The sequence below is a fragment of the Lontra canadensis genome, unplaced genomic scaffold (assembly GCF_010015895.1).
Source record: "Lontra canadensis isolate GAN:19392208 unplaced genomic scaffold, GSC_riverotter_1.0 scaffold18, whole genome shotgun sequence".
Classification (NCBI taxonomy): domain Eukaryota; kingdom Metazoa; phylum Chordata; class Mammalia; order Carnivora; family Mustelidae; genus Lontra; species Lontra canadensis.
In genome coordinates, this window is record NW_022631012.1 from 2,399,358 (window position 1) to 2,422,813 (window position 23,456).

The window sequence follows — 23,456 nt, forward strand, 5'->3', positions numbered from 1 at the left end:
CTTAGAATCAAATCTCATTCTGACCTTAAACCCAGCTTTTGAAAACTAGGTTCTTAGATTAAGAATCTAAGAACTCTTAAGACTAGACATCTTATTCTGCCGCTGGGAGAGGATTCTTGTCTCTCCGATGCTTCTACCTTGGTTCCCATTCAGGACTGGAGTTGCTCCAGGACTGGAAGACAGACTTACCACCCCCAGCACTCTGCTGATACTTAGACTTTGTTCTGAATCCCCATGCCCATAACTACAGTCCCTTCCACACTGACTTCTGCCTAGGCTGCTGGCTACCTCTTCTTGCCTAAATCTTCTTGACACTGAAATTGCTCCATCTGCCTGGGCTCCATGTGCTGCTGAGAGCCACTGCTCACCACATGGCCTGTCTGAGCATTGCAGGATCTCCAGGCCCCATCCAGGAATCAGCACAGGAAACAACACAGAGGTTGAGCTAACACTCACCTGGAGAGGGGAGAGGGGGCGCTAGATGGTGGTCGTTGTCGGTCTGAGGGTGACAAACTGAAAAGCTGAAGAGACAACCACAGCAAGACAAACAGGTCAGGTGGAAAAAAGTCGAGTTGAAATGCTTTCTCTACTGAACATAATCACTCTGAAAAGTAGTAGATTGGGAAAACAAGTACAGTTTAGACAATTGTCGGCTGATATGACTCCTGAGATCATGGTAAAGAGAGGTGTATCTTCCCATAGTTCATACCACTTCTGCCTCTCAGTTAGAAGTGGATAATCATAAGCATTTTATCTTCTAGGAAACACTCGTTTCAACAGGTGGGAATATACCAACAGGAAGAACAAAAACAAATTGCAACACACCATTGAGGACTTATTTGTATTAATCTATATACTCACATTATTTCTCTTCCTTGAACTCCACTGCACACTCTGTCTGAATTTTACAAAAGCAAAGCTCAAAGAGGACAAATATAATAGATCGGAATGTGTAAAACAAACCAATATTAAACACCAGGATTGCCTCTCCTCTGACCTCCCATTTCAGCAAACACTACTTCTTCAGTCACTTGTTATCATTTCTGATCATTTTTGAAACGCGCATCTACTTTGATGATCCTTCATATATTTTTAGCAATACATTCTTAGAAATATACACTGGTCTGCACAGAAAAGTATGGGTTCCTGGGCCTATGGAGTTAAATTTCCAACTGTGAACTAAAATTTGCATTAGCAAACGCATCCAGTCATTCCCGTTCCTGTGCCTGCTTTTTGCAGAGGCCACTGGAGAACCACTGTTGTATATTCAGTTTAATTTAGCCCCTCTGCCTCAAATGTTAGGGAGGCAATTGGTTTTGTTTGAGGAACCCACCATTTTAAAAAGCGAAGACAGAACGGAAATACCTTTAACTAGAGTACACCAGCGTCTCCTGCCAAGTCTTCTTCCCACCCAGCAACTCCAGAAGGTACTTACAGGCCTGGCCCCTGAGGCATTTGAACCTGCTATCCTTGACTTAAGCTCTCCCAGGAAAATGATCATTACCATTTGCAGAGAAGTATTAAAACAAATAACGTAGACAAGCAACTGTGCCAATTCACGTTATTTAGTTCAATTAAGCTTTCTTTTCTTTTTTGATCTGGAGATAACCCAAAGCTGGGCAGTCAGTGGCCATGGCTGTTTAAATCTAAGAATAAGGATCACCTTTCAATTAAATAGCTTTCAATTATGAAGAGACTGAGCTACCTTGGCACAATGGTTTTAAAATAAAGGCAACACATTTTTAGAAATTAACCTGTGATATCGGAAAGCAAATGAAATCCCTCTTGAATACTGGGCTTTATTTTTAGTATAAGAAGCTTAAATTATTTTGGAAACTCAATAACTATTTATTGAATATCTACTATTATTCAATAAAAGGTACTTCAGATACAAGTAGAATGGCAACAGATTCCATTGAAGAATGCATACTATTTCTCATCTCCCTTGGGTTAATGCGAGCTAATATGTAAATATAGATTATGCATATGTGTATGTATGTATATGTGCATATATGGACTGATATGCCCATTGATTTTTCACCTGACAGAAGTTTCTCTAGTCTTAACTATTTTTCAGTGTCTTGAAGCAGATCTCCATAATCTATGTAGTATTATGAGCAGGACATTTACAAAAATAACCATGTGTGAAAGTAGAAATGTCAAAGAAAATCAGGCAGTACTAAACAATGCTTTTTCAAACGGAAAGAGAGTTTTAGCTACAAACATTCACTTATTTTGCAGGCTCAGTATCTTTAAAAGTTAGGTATTAAGTAATAAGGAACTGAATCCAACAACTAAATTATGATTTTTGTCTATTTTATTCCCTGTTTTAACATATGCTTATTTTTAAACCAAAACAAAATTCCTCAGCCACTAACATTGTTCTGACATAACAATAAGCTTTCATACATGTCCCTGATTTCTAAACACCTCGTATGGGAAATCCACCTTGTTTTGGCATCTTTACAAGGACTTGGTTTACAACTGTTTCTTTCATTTATTAATCAATGTACACTAAAAAGAAACCACCTTTTTTGTTATCTGGATAACTCATTATAATTCAGAGATAGAAATGATCCATTACATTCTGTCTCATTCCAAACTATTCTGGAACAATCTCCACTTTCATAATGTGAGTTATTTCTAATTGTTCTTGTGACAATAGAGTATACTGACTTTAGAAAAACTGAACTTTCCAGTTTGGTAACCATAAAAAAGTTTAAAATTGAGTAATCTCCGGAAAAGCAATTATTTGTGTATTTTGCAGCTCAAGGACATTGATTAAATGTGAATGGATCTGATATTCAGATCCTGTAACATTGTAGCCTTTACTCTTGAACTCTCAAGATGGCTTTGGCACCACTCCAAGTCTCAGCGCAAAGGGTGTTGGACGTTTATCTGTTCAGATCCTAAGTTGAGCAACAAAACCGCTTTTGTTTAAAGAATAACTAATGGATGAGTAATGAAGTCACTTACCCAAAGCCAAATTCCATTGTCAATAAGAGGAGGTTTGGATTGTATAGTTTCATCTAACAACTATGTTGGAATTTAGATTTTCTAAGAGAAGCCAGAAAGCAACTGTACCTTCAACAGGACTACTCTTTCTCAAGAAGATATCAGCAATGTGTGAAGTATTTTCATCTCTTTAGTTTTTTCAGAAGGGGCTCTTGAACATGTGTTATATTGTAAGCTTAACCTGTTAAGTTGAAATTTTGACAAATTACTATTTTCCCTGTTTATTGTCATTTTTTTTTTCCAGCAGAGCTTTTGAAAGGTGTGGGGGCTTCTTGATTATTGTTTTTGTTTTATTTTGCTTTGCTTTCTTTTAGAAGAGCTTTTAAATGCTCATGTAACAAGAGAGCCAAATTGGAACTAGGAAGGCAATTCCTTAAGACTGTTTTTCAAACTTAAACTTCCTGTGGCTGTTACTCTGTCGTATGAATACTTTTGCCTTATGACAGGATGCAAATGGTGTTAGGGTACATCCTCTAACAAAGTACAGAAATTAAGCTAACTCCATTGAGTTTTGCTGCTAGGGCACTAAATAAACATACTTTTTTTCAAGATTTTATTTATTTATTTGACAGAGAGAGAGAGATCACAAGTAGGCAAAGAGGCAGGCAGAGGGGCAGGGGGAAACGGGCCCCCTGCTGAACAGAAAGCCCCATGAAGGGCTTGATCCTAGGACGCTGAGACTATGACCTGGGCTGAAGGCAGAGGCTTAACCACTGAGCCACCCAGGTGACCCGCTAAATTAAAAACAAAAACAAAAACAAAACTTTTTATGTATATTATGTATTTATATACTATTATCTTGGTATATATTGACACATTTATACATATATATATATACAATGTGTATGTATACAATACGTGTGTGTGTGTGTATGTGTGTGTGTGTGTGTAACATTGCATCCTTTACATCTTATCACAAAAATGCTTAGAGTTAGAAAGTAAATTGATACTAACTTCTGCGTAGCACTCTTGATGGAGTCCTCCCAGTTCAGTAGATTAGGCACTTCTCCTTGAAATAGGAATAAATTTTAAAATAAAATTGGAAAAAATGTGTCCTTCCTTTTGTCGTGGAGACATCTACGATGGCACTCATGGAAAAGTATCGAGCTGGCTAGAGATACATTTTTAGTAAATATATTTGCACAGTTCTCAATTTGTTTTTGTTATAGCGAATTAACATTGTTCCTGCCACAAAATTATTTCTTCTCAGTCATTTTTTTTTGAAAATTTTAATGGCTTTCTTTACCTAATTTTAAGTAACATTTCTACTGCTGTTCTCATCACTTTTTCTCTTTCTCCAGCAAATGTTCTTTCTAATAAATTTTGATTTTTCACGTGATTCTATTACTTCTGGTGTTAGGTCTCTACAGGATACCTTTCTTGTGAACTCCAGCATCCTGGATAGCATGCTGTCTTCTCTCCAGGGGATACTTAGCCAGCTACAGGTCTTGGTCTCTGATGAATAAAACAGAGGTTTACATGGCTTTTTATTTTATTTGAGCCTTTTCCTCCTGTTTCTTTTCAGTCCATATTCCATTATTGTTATTGTAATTGTTATTACTGTTTTTTCTCAATTTTGAACCCTTTATAAAATTGCAAGATCAAAGGATCATTTCTAGTTTCTAAGTTTAAAGAGAATTCTTGTAGTTTATTTACATAATACTCCTGCATAAGGAGGTGTTTAGAACTTGGAATTTTAGCCTATGCAATGAAAGTGAGAAAATAATCTTGTCTTAAATCTATAAGCTTTTCCAAGGGCAGCATGACAGGATAGTCCCTAACAAAATTTATGGTTGGGGTCATAAATGGTGGATCAGTGTATGAGTAAGAACATATGCCTTTCCATTTTTTCCTATAACTACGACATTGTTAATCTAATAGTTTTTCTGTTCTTTGAACCCTCAGGTAATGACTGTAACTAAAGACAGGATATTAGGTCACACAATTATCTGATTTATTGTTATAAATTGTACATGTTTGTACTTTCAGATTTTTCACCATGATGGCAAAAAATCTAGACTTGGAGGAGGTTGCAAATTTCTCTAACATTCATTAGATTTTTCTGAGGACTCTGATGGATACTTTTGGTGTGATCTCTTTTAAGTTCATTGAAATTCAAAGTAATTAATTGAAATAAAGCCCTGTATTTGTGTATGCATTCTGAGTAATTAATTGAAGTGAAACACATGTATTGCTAATCTTGCATGCTGTGATTAAGATAGAAATAAAGACATCCATCAAACTAGATTAATTCTTCATCAAGGAGGTGCAGAAATATCTCCACAGCTGCTTGGCTCATTTTAATTGTATCAGAGCCTCTTATATCACAGGTTTAAGTGAGACACTATCCCCCCCATTAAAAAAAGAGAATATTAGGATATAAAAGTATACTAATCAGCATGTGAAAGGAATTTCAGTGCATTCAAAGGTCTCCTCACTAGTAACATTAGATTAATTAAAGTAACAAAACACATTTGTGTGTTTATTGATCTATTTTCACTTATAGATGCATAAACACAGAGAAGACCAGATGGACCCTTAAATTTACTATCAAATGTGTTCGAATGATCCCCTATAACCTCTCTAACCCCTTTAAAAATGAGAACGGTGCAACCATACCTATAAGAGGAAGAAATCTAATTCATGACAAAAAAAAATGACACTATATTTTTCTTAAGTTAATATTCCTCCCTCCAATAGGAATATAGTTTCTAAAAGTACCTGCTTATTCCAAAAAGAAAAGACTCACTTACTCTAACCAATCTCTTGGTTAGTTTCTCAAAATTAACCCTAGTAAGGAGTTTGGGTCACTCAAGACAACTGGAGAAAGTTGTCTCAGAATAATGAATGATTTGACACAAAGTGATTCCTTGAAAGCCAAAGTTACCATTTCAGGAAATCCATTCTCTTGTGGTTCAGTGAGCCATGAGGGAGGTGAGCTGAACAGAATGAGAATAAATCAAGATCGGACATTTCATGGATAGAGAACCCACTCTTTAGGGATCTCAAAATGCTACAAGAAGCCCTGTTTTTTATAGCACTTATGTGTGATAAAAATCTACATATTTTCATCTTAAAGACTAAGTGAAAAACTATAAACTTCAGTGATTTATATATAAATATAAATATATATCCACATACATAATAACTTGAACCAGCAAAAGCCTTCCTAATTACTTATAATTACTTTAGCAATTAGCTGTGCAAAAGAAAAATTTGATTTCAATAAACACTTTTGTTTTTTTGTTCATTCTGTTGTAAAAATAAGAATTTATATGATTTCTATCTGTTTTGATTGGTCTTCAAGTTAAGCACAAAACAGACATGACCTTAGACTCTAAGACTTCAGGAACCTGTGGGTCGGAGTAGTTCAACTGCAAATGCAGAGAGACAAACACATGCAGATCCCTGATGACAAAATGGCTGAACCCCACACTTTGCTTAAACTGGACAAGCAAATATTAATACTACTAAAAAAAAAAAGAAATTGAATAATGTATTAAGTAGTAGTACTGAAAACAATATGTATTTATCACACAGAATCCAAGTCTTTAAAAAAAATTTCTAGGTTTTAAAACTTTGGTTATAATTACCAGATCAAATGGCAGCATCAACAAAATAAATTGAAAAATATAAGGTTGACAAAAACAAAAGCAATAGGAAACAGACATGTAACAAAAATATTTCTATAAAAATGCACTTATTGACATAGAAAGAACTACATATTTGTTATATTTTTTAAAAAGCTATCAGAGTTTCTTATTCTATTTATGTCATATAATATAGAATAAGTAATATTATATTACATGTAATAGTAATTGATAATATTAATGTAAATTACCTACTGACTTATAAGACACATATTCTAGAAGTATAATACAACAAAATTTGAACAATAGTTGTATAAAATAGTGAAAATATATTTATGATTTTAAACCATCTCTGTGCCTTTTAATTTTTCTACAGTAAATATGTATTACTTGTGTCAAAAATATTTTTAATTCAGGGCACTTGGCAGTAGAGCTTGTGACTCTTGATCTCAGGGTTGTAAGTTCGAGCCCTACTTTGGGTATAGAGATTACTTAAAAACAAAAGAAATCCTTAAAAATATATATTTTTTAAATTCAATTCAAGATACTTTGGGTTCATTCTGGCAATTGTTGAACCATATGTGATTCAAACTCCCCTGCCTTTCCAGTGAAATATTTCCCAATGAGATATCCATGGAAACACAACAAACAATATAATTTCTCAACAGCACAGAAAATTAAGAAGCTCTGTCAGCTAACTGAACATCTCTTAAAGGAAGTCCTCCTAGTATAGGGTGAGTTAAATAGACTGAGAGATGACAAGGAGCAGCCAGCCCATTCAGAGACCTCTTTCTCCCCCACGCTACTCCCTGCCTCCATGGACCCCCAACCACAGAGACATGGGGCGCCTCCTACCAGAAAAACCTAAATTCTGTCTTATTCATGAATTGCCTGCTAAGGTCATCAGAGTTGTCTCCTCTTCTTACATCAGATCTTGCATCTTTTACTAATATTTGAAGGCGGAGGTTCCAGAAACCCAATGGGGCCAGAGACAAGAGAGGAACAGCAGTGGTAACAGGGGAAGAAACAGAAAGAGTACTTGGAACCTAAGAATCAGGAACATCAAGAATGATTGAAAGAAGGTCAGAGAATCAGAGCCCTGTCCCTCCTCTGTGGGGATAGAGGCAAGAGGGGAGACAGAAGCTATTTCCCCTTGGGAGGGGAAAGGAATCCAGAGGTTTCCTCTCCTGCTCTGAAGACTTCCTTATTCTTAAAGCAAAGCCATGGGATAGAAATAATTGTATCTGTTTCAAGGGAGACATCAAAGCCCAGAAAGATAAATATTTGGCCTAAAGTCACAAAAAAGAGATAACAAAATTCTAAATCCTCATAATCAACCCTAGCACTCCAAATGATGATGTTAGTACTTTTAATTGCAAATGCCAAAGATCAAATTAATCAAATGTCAGCATCAATAACCAATACACTGAAAAAACACATGGTTTTTATTTTTTTTAAAGATTTTGTTTATTTATTTGAGACAGAGAAAGAGCATGAGCTGGTGATGGGGGAGGCGGCAGGCAGATGGAGAGGGAGAAGCAAGGAGCCCAACTCAGGGCTCTATCCCAGGACCCCGAGATCATGACCTGAGAAGAAGACAGATGCTTAACCTACTGAGGCACCTGAGTGCCTTTGATAGTTTTGTTTTCAAACTAATCGTTTCTTTACCTAACTAGTGTCCCTTGAGGCAGTGAAAGTGATAAAATTATCACTACTATAAATTTTTCTATTCTCAATAGTTTTTTAAGTTTATGATTTATTATTATGATTCAGTTAACAAGACAAGAAATATATACACAAATAAATAAAGCCAATAGCCTGCTGGAAGTACCTCATCACCACAACCTACACCCGTTTATTAGCCATCTGCTGATGGCATTTTTCTCTATCATTAGTTTCTTAACTACTTGAGAGGAGGAATGATATCTGTAGCTAAACAGACTTCTCAATACCATGTTGTACATACAATACAAATTTCAAAATATTTTTGATAGGAGATTCATTAATCCTAGGTGGCTTAGAGGTAAAAGTTGTGGGATGCTTTTTAATTAATACGACTTCTGAATTCGTTCTGAAATTCCTACTATAAATGGTAATTCTACCTAAACTACATTTGGTAGAAAAGTCAATGCTTTCAACCAAGGACAACATCATGTCAGTTTGTACTGAATAGGAATTTAAGTGCTGCTAAGTTCACTGCCAGCAAAGGACAAGTATAGATAAGGGATGTAGATTTGAATCACTTTTCACTAACTACTGGAGAGCATTTTTATTTTAAATGGGATAATCGTTTGCTGATGATCTAATATGCAAGCTTCACAGTATGCAATTTATGTAATTATGTCATTATTAAGTAGAGTGTCCACTATCTTCTACAGATTACTAAATATGCCTCCTCATATAGAATTCAGCAATCTGTAAAGATTTTTTTCATAAGACAGGTAGAAAGGTCAACTTCATAGTCTAGGTTTTGTATCCAATAGTGTTTGATTTGATACTTGGTATTAATTGTTCTGAAGTGTGGGGATGTTACGTTATTTAGGGTGCCTAAACCACAAATGTCTCCTGGCAAGACCTCCTACCATTACCAGTGAGATTAGCAGAGGAAAATTCAAAAACACTCATGGGGATTGTTTGTACTTTTTTTTTTTTTTTCCCCTGGTCGAGTGTGTTTTTGCTCTGTGGGAGAGAAGACAGTTTAAAACAGCACTGCATGACAAAAGAAGCAACTGACCGCAGGTTGCTAGTGTGCTTCGATGAAGCAGAGGTTTCTACCGCTCCTCTCAGCAAAGGGGAGGTTTCTAACGGTCCCCTGCTGACTTCAAATGTGCTCACAGCCTGCACCCAGCAGCCACAGTGGAAATTTACCGGTGTGATAATAATCACTTAGAGTGAGACTGTGGTGCAGACCCTTTCCCCCCAACCAGAAATCCCCCGAGTAAAAGCTTAATCCCCTGGGGAGACACAGAGATGCAAAAACTTAAAAACAGGTGTACATTTCCCTGACACTAAGAAAAATTGGGTATGAACAGCTTTTCACTCTTGATATCCTCTGAGTCAAAAAATGAGCACAAGAACAGCATTACCTGAGCTTTTAACTCAGAGGTGCCTTAAAACATTCATTGAGAACATCTTTAATATGTAAAAAGGGATAATCTTTGTTAAAAGAAAACTAAACTAAAATCAACTCCGGTAGAGACTGAGTGTGTGTGTGTGTGTGTGTGTACACGCAGCATGCATCCATATGTGTAAATAAAATATAGGAATAATACACACCAATATATTAATAGTTATTAATAGTTATTGTCTCTGGAGCATGGGGAACAGGGTAGAATAGGAACCACTCCTTTTACTTTTTCAATTTCTGCATCGCTTGCATTTGTCACAATCACCATACAATAGCATGGTAATTATTTTTAAAACCTTTTTCACAGTTACTTTGAACAATCTCTTCTAATAAAGGTAAACTCTGTTCTCTAAGAAAACTGTCCTAGATTTTATGTAAAACAATTTGCAGTTTGAAACAATTTTATTTACCTTTGCTCTACAAGCATTTTGAAAATTTCAAGGTTCAATTAATTTTCTTCAATGCGGTTCATTGTTGCCAGAAACAAAAGCAAAGTTTCATGTGGTATCTGTGAATAAAAAGATCAGTAAGTTTAAAAAAACAAAACAACTGTCTTAACGTTTTACAAAAGGTGGGGTTTAAGTAACTGCACGTAGTAAAATGTGCTTAAAAGATCAGCATCCTTTGGATCATTAAATTCATGATGGTGATTTTTAATTAGATGGCAACTTTTGTGTATCACTTTCCAGATTACAAAAAGCTTTGCTCTTTCATAACCACATTTTCTGCAACAGCAGCCCTCTGAACTGGATGTTAAACTAATTTTAAAGAGTCGTGTAAACCAAGAAAATTGAAAAATGTCAAAGTCCAAGAAAACACTACATACAATAAAAATACTCTTGCTACTTCACACTGAGCTACCACTGAATGCTGTCAAACTCTAACAGGGATTCCTAAATGCTAGTGATTCAAGGATATTGCTGATTCACCCCTTTCAGCAAATTTTATGAGGAATAAAGGTAGGACAAAAGAACACAAAAGAAGCTCTAGTTCCACACAGGTGAACTTGGAGCTAGGGCCCACATAAAGCAAGATGGCCTAGCCTTTCTCTTACACATTCTTACTTTTCACTGTATCCAAACACACTTAAGATCGGACAACAACATTTCTGGGAAATTGGTAGCATGTTCTCTCTATGGATATGGCCGCCAATGCTAGGGAAAAGCTAACCTTATTCTTATATTTTAAAAGTCTGTGAAAGCCACATTATAGCTTAATTAAGTACTTGCTTTAGAATCACCTTTGGATCATTTTGAGTTTATAGATCCCAAGGCAGGCCAAACTGAATCAGAATTTCATGGAGTGAAGTCCTAGTGGGCATAGACATATTAAATATATGCCCATATTTACACCTCCACAGGGGATTACCATGCCCTGATTATAAAATATCTGTAGAGAAATCTGTGATAATAAAAAGAAAATTACCTGGTGGAAAAAAATAATTTTAAAAGTATATACTCCATTTTCCCAACTCCAAAATTTAAGATTACTTACCTGAAATTAGCAAACTGAATGAACAGTGATTTGTGCCCTTAGATAATCCAGACCTTCTTTGAGCTAACATAAGGTCAGCATGATAAAGTGGGTATTTTCTAAGTTTCTTTTGCCAGTGCAACCATTTTCAATTTTGTAAAAGGAAACCATCAGAAACTTTTCACATGAGAACTTAAAAATTCTTCAAAAAAGTAAATTCCAGTGACAAAAACACAGTTTCCTGTTAACATACAGAGAGAACCCCTTTTCTGTCACCAAAACACTTTTCTAACTGAAGCCTATGTGACCTAATAGTATAAACCTTATATATGCATATTTCTCCTTTCAACAGAATTCCTCAGTGTGAGGAAGCTCAATCATCACTCCAGAATTCCTGGGAAAGGGGGGAGAAGGAGTTAATTCTATATATATGTTTAAGAAATTGAGGCATACACATATTAATAAGTTAACGGGAGTCTGCAGCAGGCCAGGAATAGAATCCAGGTTACATATTTTTAGACTCCTGCCTCTTTGATTTTCACACACAATATGATACTTGCCCATATGCTTTAAAAGGACACAGCTTTCAGCAAGTAGAGTAGCAGAAAAGAGAGACTTTGTATGACCCCAGAATGCAGTAGAAATCTTCATGGCACAAGCATGTGTGTGTCCGAAGTGTTCCCTTCAAACCACCACGCCTTCCTTCACGTCTCCTTTCTCCCTCCGCAAGCTGCCTTCCCTCCGAGGAAACACGGAATGTTCAAGGACGACATTAACCTCAGCTATTTACCATAGTCCAAGCACACGATTAGGCACTTAACACGAATTAGTTTTTTAAATAGTCACGATGATCCCGCAAGAGGGGTGTTACTCCCAGCGGATAGGTAAAAACAAACAGAACGAAAACAAAAACCTAAGGTTTCATGACCTACCAGAAGAAAACCCGAGGGTTTTTTTTGGACACATTCCTGAAGGTAATGAAAAGTTAATACTGCGGCTGAAGTCAATCCAAATATGGATTGACTTCAAACTCTTCCAGGTGATCTATCGGATCAAGAGAGGAAAGATAGCCCAGTGGAGACCAGTGGTAACTCGGGCTCTCACTCCTAAAACGCGTCTTAGAAAAGAAAACGTTAAAGGATTCATTGAAGCGACACTGTGTAGAATAAAAGTGGGAAGTCGAGGATTCAACCACCAGGTTTAACTATTAGCTCTGCAATTTTTGACCTTTTTGACCTTGGGCAAATTACTTAAATCTCAGTTATCATTTCCTCCTGGTCGTTGTGAGGATTCAGAGAGACCATGATACAGGTTAATGTTTAGTTCTTTGCAGGGCACAAAGCCAGTGCTCAGTGAATATCAGCCATTGCCCTTTGAGAAAGCCTAATGCGGTTAGAGACCCAGGTGAGGACCCCACGCTCCTGGGGCTGCTTGTCTTCTCTGTTGTCAATAACAGCAGGCAGCCAATCACAGAACAGCCTCTGGCAGATCAACTTTCCTCACATAGTCTACGAGTTCTTAGCATGGTATAAGAAATATTTTCTGTACATTTTATTTTGGCCTGCATTGGTTTGGAGTTGTTAAAATACCTAATAATTATTGACCATTTACTGTTCTCCAAGTTCTACGTGTCTTAATGTATTTAGTTCTCAGAATGAGGCTATGAGGAAAGATGTTGTCACTACGGATGGTGTCACCATTTAATAAATAACACAAGGAGAGGTGAAGGCAGGACTCAGATCCAGACACTCTGGCCGCAGAGAGCACACCCTGAAGTGTCCTACCCCAGTCCTACCCCAGGGCTTCTCACTCGGCTGTGCACTGATTCACAGACGGCATCCATCAACTTGCTTTATTACTCTCCATCCCCAGCATTTTAAAGCCTTGACTTCTTTTGTCTTATGGAGAGGCATCATCTCGACGGAGTCATGGGAAGAGGATGAAGGAAGATCTTGATTTCTTATCACCTGACAAGACCTTTGCTTCGGGATTATAGCGTTCCCGAGTTCCACACCTGATCACACCATTTGCCGCGAGGAGCGCCTTATGTCAAGTCAGCACATTAACCGTGTCCTCTGAGTCTTAAAAATTGAAAAACAGGGACTGTAAAATTTGATACTGCTCATTAAACTAAATGTAAAATAAAAATCTTGCATAAATAAAATTTAGTGTTAACTTTTTTTAACACGAAGGGTAATATATTAAGAAGAGTCTATGTTAACACAGTGAAAGAATTTCAACATTAAAAACCGATTCCTGGTTGCGTTATGTGGCAGCCCCCTAAGCTTACCACGGTACAGATTTTTCATGAGAGAATTTTCCAGATCCGCAAATTAATCCGACATTCTCGCCACTTATATTATGTAAAACAAGATTTGTTCAAGGCTTCCAATCTCACCTGCAATTAGTTGATCACAGAGAGTGGGACTGTGAATAAGAATTGTAATTAAGTGCTCTTTCTCATAACGTGCATGCACACACACACACACACACACACACACACACACCGCCAGAGGAGCTTTCTTTCAGTATATTTTTGTGAGACCGCAAGAGCTTCCTCTCATTTTGTCCCCCAGGCTTAGAGGGGCTTCTCAGTCCTGGGACGGCCAGGAGGAACCTGAGGTGGCCTAAATTGTGTCATCTGTTTATTTCACAGCCTGTTTATATATTGTCAGTTTCAACCTACCATGTGTCCCAGGGGAGGGAGGCCCGGGCTAAGATGTCGCTCACTGCTCTGGTTCAATGTGTTAAGTGTATTAATCACCTCTACCCACAAACATATCCTTTCGGTGAGCAACCTATATGATCTGTAATTATTTTTCCCTATGTTATGTTTGTTCTGATTACGTTTATTGAATTCCAACTAAAAAATTAGGGCTTTGTGTATCTTTTTAAATTGCATTTTTCAAGTAATTCATTCTTATTATTTTACAAAGGTTGCTGTTTGAGAAGTTGCAGAGGTGCTGCTCCAGTCTACGAAAACCTTGATTAGTAGGAAGTTGAACCTCTTTTCTCCTCTCCCCATGCTTATTCATATATCTAAATGGTCAGACTTGATTTTACTCTCTCAGCACTTGAGCCAGAGCTCATACCTGTCCCCTGGAGGTTGGAGGAATCATAGGTCACTTCTTGATGGGTAACCCAGGAGGACACCAGACCATGATACTGGTAGGGTCACCAGACATTCGTGGGTGGCCAGGGGCCATACATGAAATCCGGCTAGCAGAAGTTCTACTTTCTTTGGCTTTCCTATGGCTAATGCTAGAGCATCTTCTCCCTGCCTGTTGAAACCTCACCAGGTCAATGTAAGTGCAATTTCTGCCCTTTATAAAGTTTTCTGAAACCTTGACTGTCAACACTCTTTTCCCATGGTTACCCTCTGCCTGGGTCATCAGTGCGCGAGCTTGTCGGATTGCCTCACATAACCTGCCCCCCAGGTTAATAGGGACAGTATGTGTTCACCATTCCTGGTGGATTCCGTTGCCTCATACATTCAGAATCATTATTCAAATTCACTCACCTGACCTGGTGTCGGGGTCAGCCTAGGAGCTCCAATTTTTAGGGAACAGTTGCCCTTATATGCTATAAGCCTGAAGTCAAGCCTACCTCAACTCATCCTAACAAATTTCAATAACTTTGAATTTCAACTGGGAGGGGTGTGGGTCCTGGTCCTTTTTCTACCAAATAACAGTTGGGTTTGATCATCTTCTTCACCAGCAGGATTTGAGTTTTGCTCATTAGTAGTCTTTGCCAAAGGATATACATTGCATATATTAATTCTGTTTCCCTAGAAATCCTCTTACATAGTTTAAAATTTTTGTTAACCTTAACATTTTTCAGACATCACAGTTCATTTTAGACTTTAGCACCTCTGACATTATCCTGACAGTCAGTATCACCGTAATATTTAAATATGTGGCCTTTCTTCTCGTGTTTCACCAATTTAAAATCTGATCCTGTCAGTAATTTCCCGGGAAGTTACACTGGTTTCTCTCAACACTTTGTTCTTTCTTTCTTTCTTTTTTTTTTTTTTTTTTTAACACAGCCAGTATGCAAAATGCATAGTTCCCTAGCACCAATTTTCCTAATAACTTTCTTTTCCTTTTACTGGATGAAACTATCAAGTGAGATAAGACAAGAACTTATCAAATGCTCTGCTTTTGAAGAGTGAGATTTTCAACTAAATGTGTACTTGAAGTCTAGTTTTTCATTCCTACCAGGTGAATTTAATTTATTTGCTTTCTTTAGTCAGGTCCTTGTAGTATAATCTTACAGTGATGATAGCTAATATTTATTGAGCACCCCCTTTATGCCAGGAAGTTTATGTTTAATCTCATATAATTCTCAGAGCAATGATAATCCACATTGTATAGACAAGGAATCTGAAGCACTGAGAGATTAAATAGTCTGGGGACCCCAACTGTAAGTACCATGTTCAGGGTAGGAGCTCAGGCAATCCAGCTCCCAAGTTGAGCCTTGTAACCACTATGCTATGGCACTACCTAATTTCTAATCTTCTTTTATCTTCACACAAATACTCTCCTCAATTCTCCAGATTTTCATGAAGGAATATATCTTTTTGGCACACAGCTATACTCTGTGCTCATAATAACAGTTCTGTTTCTTTTGAACCAAGAATGATGACATCCTTTCACAGTGCATTTCCAGTAGTGAATTCCATCCTTTCTTACCTCTCAGATCATATTTACTTTCATATCACAATCTCAGTTTCATTTTGTTGATTAATCATGTTTTTCACCTATTCTGGCCTTTAGATAATGTACAGGGGAAAATATTTTAAAAAGTTGCCCTGAGCAAGTTAATCTAACAGACCTCCCTCAAAAGTATACTAGGTTTTGACAAATATAGGGAGGAGTATACCCCATATTCCTATTCCTATTACTTATAATAGATACTTTTAAAGTGAAAAGGGTCTGAAACCTGAAGAAGGGTCATTTGTAAGGTTAAAGTTGGGAGATATTTTGGAATTCATCTAATTTAACCCTTTATATTACCTTTGAATAGATGATACTTGCGTATGTTAAATGATCTGCCTATAGTTAAACAATCTTGGTTCCTTAAATTGTTTTACTAAAGTAATGCTTTCAGCAAGTGATCAATAGTTAAAATGACACTTGGTTTTAAATTGAATTATATTAATTATCTTTCTCCCACATCTTTCTCCCAATTTAATAGGTAGTACATTTAAAATACCCCCCCTTTATCATTTTGCATTTTGAGTTTCTAAGGCTATAGTTGTTTCAATTATATCCATAGTGATAGATTCAGAATGGGTGCAAGACTTGATCTTGTAACATAAAAACTTCTACTGTAATTAGACAGCACATGTTCTGGAAAATACATGTGAAAACAGTGTACATAAAAATTCTGTAGCATTTCTAATGAAGAATCCTTTCTAAAAATTTCAAATGTAGGCAAAAGGAGAATAATAAAAATAGAATACTGGTTCTCAAAGCAATCTTAACAACAGAAAAATATGCATTCAGTGGGAAAGCATACAGCCCTTTTTCTCTAGTAGTTTTTCTTTTCCTGAATTCGAAATACAACAGATTTCTTCTTCCATTCTAGTAACACTGTATTTGATAAGGTAACAGAGTTCCCCGTGGTTGTTTAATTCATTACAGGCGTACCTCATTTTATTGGGCTTAGAGATATTGTGGGTTTGGGTTTTTTTTTTCCCTTGGTTTTTTTGTTTGTTACAGATTAAAGTTTGGTGGTAACACTGTAACACTGAGTGGAGCAAATGAAGTGTATTGGACCCATTTTTTCCAACAAGATTTGCTCACATCGTGTCTCTGTGTCACATTTTGATAATTCTTCCAATATTCCAAACTGCCTCATTATTTTTACATTTGTTCTAGTGATCTGTGATCAGTGATCATGACTTGTTGAAAGCTCAGATGATGGTTAGCCTTTTTTTAGCAATATTTTTATTTTTTAATTTTTTTAAATGAAGATTTGTACATCGTTTTAGGCATAGTGCCATTGCACACTTAATAAACTACAGTGTAGTATAAACATAACTTTAAATGCACTGGGAAACAAAGAAGTCATTTGACTTCTTTTATTACAATATTTGCTTTATTGCAGTGTTCTGGAACTGAAGCACAGTATCTCCAAGATATGCCTATATTTTGCCATAAGTGTAATTTACTGATACATTTCATTAAAAAAAAGTTGGTTTTATATGTAAGCACTGACTTAAAAAAAAAACAAAAACAAACCCAAGGCATTATGAAGAAACGTTTTCAAAATCTGTAATTTAATGACAAAAATTTGCATTAGCAGGTCAAAATGGTCAACTGGGAAGTCTGAAAAAATTAAAGATTGTGGAAAACCTAAAGTTTCCTAAAGTTGATATAGTTTTAATTATAACCCAATGCATATCCTTTCCGGCATCTGATGTCATATTAAAAATAAAACTCAAGGGTAAAAAATAAACTCAAAGGAAATCAAATTTCATTGCATATTATATACATCATTTCTGTGAATAAAAATTTGCAAACAGGGGCTTGTGGGATGTCTAGACAATAACATAATAGAAAAATAGGGGCACCTGGGTGGCTCAGTCAATTAAGCCTCAGACTCTTAATTTCAGCTCAGGGTCATGATATCTAGTCCCACTCGGGCTCCATGGGGGCTTCAAGCCCCCTTAAGGTTCTCACTCCCTTTCCCCCCTCCCCCTCCTGGTACACACATGTACTCTAGCTCTCAAAAAAAAAAAAAGAAAAGTAATGATCTCAGCATAAAGAAAACCATTTCTTTTCAGCATTTCTCCCCTGGGTTTTCGTAATGGTGGCCAACTACTTTAACAAGTGTCTCCTCCTTGTCAGCCACCTAATGTGATGGGATTCACCTTTGTTATATCCCCCAAGGGACTTATCCTCAAGGTAGGGCAAAATCACTTAATAAAACAGACTAAAAAGTACCTAATTTTGAGACCTATGATTTCAAACTTGTAAAAGGATGTTTCAGAAAGTGAACAGTTTATTTTTTAAAACAAGAAATGAAGACACTTGATATTATGGTCATTACAATTAAACTAGCTTCATAAATGTCCTCAGAAAGCCAGGGGGATTCCACTGAAGGGAATATTGGGTCCAGAATCAGAAGTGCTTGAGTTCTAGGTCCTAATTTGCCGCTATAAAAACCGCTAGTATGTGGAGGCAAGTCACTTACCTTTATAAAACTAAGATGATGCTACTTGTGCAGCCTTCCTTTTTCATTCAAGTTAGTTTTATTTATGTATTCATAACTCAATTTCATGTCGAAATAAGTTTGAGACAGCTTCCAAAACAAATAGAAAAAATAAGTAGGAGAGTCAGAAGAAGAGGAAAATTATGGAGAGTGAAAATAAAAAGAAGTCAGGGGAAGGACTGGTGGACAGTTTACATGGTGTTGTATGTGGGCATAAGCTCTTCCACAGTCAATAACTCTCATCTTAGTGTGAATTGATGCATTCATCTCTCTGTCAGAGACAAGATTTTCATAGTAGGAAAGAGTAGAGAAAACATAAAAAAAATCCCTAAATAAATAAGGAAGGTAAACATTCTTTAATTATTTTCCAGTTATGTTGTCACTGGTATATACCTTAAAAAAAAAAAAAGAGCAAATTTCTAAAACTTACATTAGGCCAGTATTGTTAGGCTCTGACTATATATCTAAATTATGATATAATTTCTACAATAAAAATCTCATAATTCCAGAACTGAAAATATCTTTCATTTATGCCAATATGGGAAATAATCCTATATAATACTTGCTTTGCTGACATGACTACCATTAAAACATAGAATTTTCATGTAACTAATACTTACAAATACTTTCTTTCATTTTCTGCCACTCTCCATTTTTTTTCCTTTCTCAGCCCCAAATTATGGAAGCAGTTTTCAATGTCTTACAGATGCATTCCCTTCCGATCCAAAATGAGCCTTAATAATGTAAGTGTCAGAAACCAGTTCCATAGCAACTGCAAAAGGAGCTTTTTACATGGACACACGTTTCGAGAGAAATTACGTTTGGAACTCACAATAGTACAGAGAATCTTAGACTAAAATTATCTTTTGCATCTGGTAGAAGAGATAGGCGTGGTTCAAATATCTCAAGGATGTTTCTTAAGAGCTCTCCCTAGGTCAATGAAGTTGTATTATTTTGCTTCCAAGCTTGTGCCACTTTAAAGCAAGATTCAGAGTCTGAAAGTAATACTAACCTCCTCTAGCTAAGTGATTTAAATGATCACGGTTTTCAAAAGATTAAAAAAAAAAAGAATAATTTTGCCACGATATTTTGTACTTTCTCGTGTATAAAATAATTTTATTCTTTTAAGAAATCCTGCTGAGTTAATATGAAAGACATTTCCACTACGGGTACTAAAAATTCACAGTAACCCTTATAGTTCATACAAAGAAAATCAAATTCTATTTTAGTGAAGTTTTCATAACAGCCTTTTGGCTAATAATGTTGAAGAATCATGATATATTTAAGAGATATTAATTCTAGTAATAGTCATTTATCTTTGATGTCAAAGAGAGACAAAGGCTTGGAAAATAGAAGATTTATGATGACATATTATAGACTCACTTGGTAGATGTTAGATTTTTTACTCTTCCTCTGAAACGACAGATAATGAAGCTTTATCAACTTCCTTTTATTAAGGCTAAAAATATATCCTGTAATAGGATCATAAACATTTAATGAAACCCACAGCTGTACTGAATTTTAAAAATTAGGTGAGGATGGACAAAGTAGTTCATAGAAAAGTAAATCAGCATAACTCATACATTATGATTTGACAACCCAACTTGTTTTAATTTAATATATCTCCGGGTCTTGACCTCTGTCCTGGAGTCCAGATATGTATTTCCAACTACTTAAATGAACCTGGGTATCCAAAAATGAGTCGATTTTCTTGCCAAGCACATCTGGATATCTGAGACATGTCAGTGGAGAAAGCTCAAATTCGAGAAGCTAGAACAGGATGATTGACCTTCCTTTTATTCTTCTACTGCTTTCTGAGAAGATTGAAATTCTTCCCTCTATCTAAAGTTGGGTTCCCCAGAAACACTCTGAAATGAGGATTCATGAGAAGGTGATTAATAGGAAGCTTTCCCAGAAAAAACCATGAGGGTTGTAGGGAAATGGCACTAGCTAGGTGCTTAAGGAGGGATATGTTATCAAGCAAAATTTCATGTAGAGTAAGTTTGACTCTGTCCCACAAAGGGTGTCTAAAGACAGTGTAGGCCATACCTCAGAGTTATCTTGACCAACACAAAGTAGCTCAAATATTTATTCTCCTGCACCCGTCAATCATTGGTTAAGAATCGCCCCTCAGGAGATATAAATGCCCCAGTATTTCTTTTTTTTTTTTTAAGATTTTATTTATTTATTTGACAGAGAGATCACAAGTAGGCAGGCAGAGAGAGGGGGAAGCAGGCTCCCTCTGAGCAGAGAGCCCAATGTGGGGCTCAATCCCAGGACCCTGAGACCATGATCTGAGCAGAAGGCAGAGGCGTAACCCACTGAGCCACCCAGGCACTGCCCCCCGCTCCCCCGTATTTCTAACAAAGTGAAGCAAAATGAGTTCTAGCGGCCCAAGGCCAATGCCCCAACAAAGAGACATAGTGCTGATCATTTAAGCATGGAACACAACTAGTGTGGAGCTAGTGTGGAGCTAGTGTGCACAGGAATGAGAAAAGATCCAAGCAAGCTCCGGGGGTACACTGACGGAGTCTGCTGGAATCTCCATGCTGGTGACTGTTTCAACTTATTTTCCTAATAGCTATCTTTATTCTTCTTTAAATGTTGTTCATACACACGTGGTCTTCTCTGTGCATCCTGCAGTGGGGAATACCCATTCTTGACAGTAGAATGCTGCAGATAAGCCAGAGCTGAAGTTCCCTTTCTGTTCCACAATTTACTGAGGGAGCTTATCAACTGTGCTATTGCTCAGCCCAGCGTTTTAAAAAATTGAATAGGAATGCCTTCGGATGAGGCTTGTTTTCTCTGATTCACCAGAATTTCCTAACGGTACCAACTATAACTTGATTTAGCTGAGTATAACAACAACAACGACAAAAAAATCCAAAGCAATAGTGGTTCTCAAAGTATGGTTTCCAGACCAAGTGCATCAGCCAACAAATCATATGATTCTATGAAGGTAGCAAGGACACAGTCTCCTCCCACCTTTGTGGGATTAAAAAATAAATAAATAAAAAATAAAGAATGCTTTAGCAGCATCATCACATCCCCACACAAACATGGAGGAAGATGCAAGAAAGGATGAGAAGAGCTTATGCAAGGTGTTTGTAAAGGCGAGTAATGCCTTTTATAGGTCATTGTCCTGAACTAGTATTGTGCTGGTAAACACTTGCTAAACAGCCCTCCAATTTTCATTGTGTAAATATTCCTGCTATATCTGATTTCAAGCTACCAACTTGACATCATTGAACAGAGATGAGAAGAGACATGCATAATTAAGTAAAACAAAGAACGTGATATTTGGTGCATAATTGTTCATGTATATGCAAAAATCCCTTACATGAAGGAGCAACGTTAAAAAGGAAAGCTAGATACAGTTGCATAGCAACCTTCCACAGTAAAGGGTATTCCCATTCTGTGTATTCATGCGGTCAGTATGTTAAAGAGCCTTGCTGGCTCCCTCTTTAATTCAAGAATTTCCTTGTAGAAAATAAAACCATTAAAACTATCCTGCCTCCTCTTTCACACAAATTTCTGCTAGTCAATGCTTAGGTACATTTTGTCATCCCTTTTCCCAATACACATCAGAAGTGATGGTGCTTGATGATGGTTCTCAATCTCAGAATATATCTGAATCAAGTCTCATTTCTATTCTGTGCCTAACAGATTTTTGTTGTGGTTATGTTACAGGGCTCTAAATTCAGTCCAACTGAGTTTGAACTCAACTCTGCCATTTGCTATTTAAATAACCTTAGAGATCTTATTTTATCTTTGTGTGTATATGTGTGTATTCCAATAAAACTTTATTAACGAACATTGACATTTCAATTTCACATAATTTGCACATGTGTTATGAAGTACTACTCTTCTTTTGACTTTTTTCGACTCCTAAAAGGAACTAAAATGTTTGCAACTTGACATTCTATACAAAAAAAGGCAAAGGAACAGAACTGGCAGGTGGGCTGTTTTGCCAACCCTTGTTCCAATTGGGGCTCCTTTAAAACAACAGCGTTATTGAGATATAACTCACCTATTTTACAATTCACCCATTTAAAGTATACAATCCAAGGTTTTTAAATACATTCACAGAGTCATGCAGGTCTCATAGGACATCTTCCTCACTCTCAAAAGGAATCTAGTAGCAATCACTTCATTACTCCCCTGAAACATCCCAAACCCTACAGCCCCAAGCAACAAGCATCGACTTTTGTCTCAACAAGTGTACCTATTTTTTTATATATATGGAGTCCTATAGCATGTAAACTTTTGTGCCTGACTTCTTTCAATTACATAATATTTTCATGTTTTGCCCAATTAATAGCATGATCAGTACTTCATTTATTTTTATTGCTAAATGATTCTCTGTCTAGTTGTTCTACCCATTATTGAAAGTGGAATAGTGAAGCTTTTAACCGTTATTGTTGAATTTTCTATTTCTTCCTTCAATTCTGTCAGTTTGTGATGCATGTATTTAGAACAATTAGATACATATATGTTTACAATTGTTGTATCTCCTTAGAAGACTGACCCTTTTTTCATTTTTTTAGGAACCCACTTTTATATCTAGCCATATATATATATATTTTAAATTTTATTATTTGACAGACAGAGATCACAAGTAGGCAGAGAGGCAGGCAGAGAGAGAGGAGGGGACGCAGGCTCCCCGCGGAGCAGAGAGCCCGATGTGGGGCTCGATCCCACGACCCTGGGATCATGACCTGAGCCGAAGGCAGACGCCTAACCAACTGAGCCACCCAGGTGCCCTATTTTGTTTTAAAGTCTATTCTGTCTGATATTACTCTAGCCATTCCAGCTCTTTCATATGGTTGCTGTTTGCACTGCATATATCTTTTCCATTCTTTTACCTTCAACATATTTTTTTATTTTTAAACCCAAATAGTATCTCCTATTCCAGTAGTGAATTTCCTACAGCTTATAGTTTGATTTTGCTTTTGTTTTTGTTTTTCTGTTAAATATAATTTTACCCTTTCTTTCTTTCTTTCTTTCTTTCTTTCTTTCTTTCTTTCTTTCTT

General features: G+C 36.6%; 1 long non-coding RNA gene across 1 annotated transcript; it reads right to left on the bottom strand.

Moving 5' to 3' along the window:
* Positions 1–1,223: 1,223 nt before the first annotated feature.
* LOC116869055 lies at positions 1,224–18,733 on the bottom strand. The gene is made up of 4 exons (XR_004382952.1): positions 18,406–18,733; positions 10,143–10,240; positions 4,391–4,470; positions 1,224–3,196 (listed from the first exon to the last, which is right to left on the bottom strand). It is a non-coding gene; the product is annotated as an uncharacterized LOC116869055 (long non-coding RNA).
* Between the last annotated feature and the right edge of the window lie 4,723 nt (positions 18,734–23,456).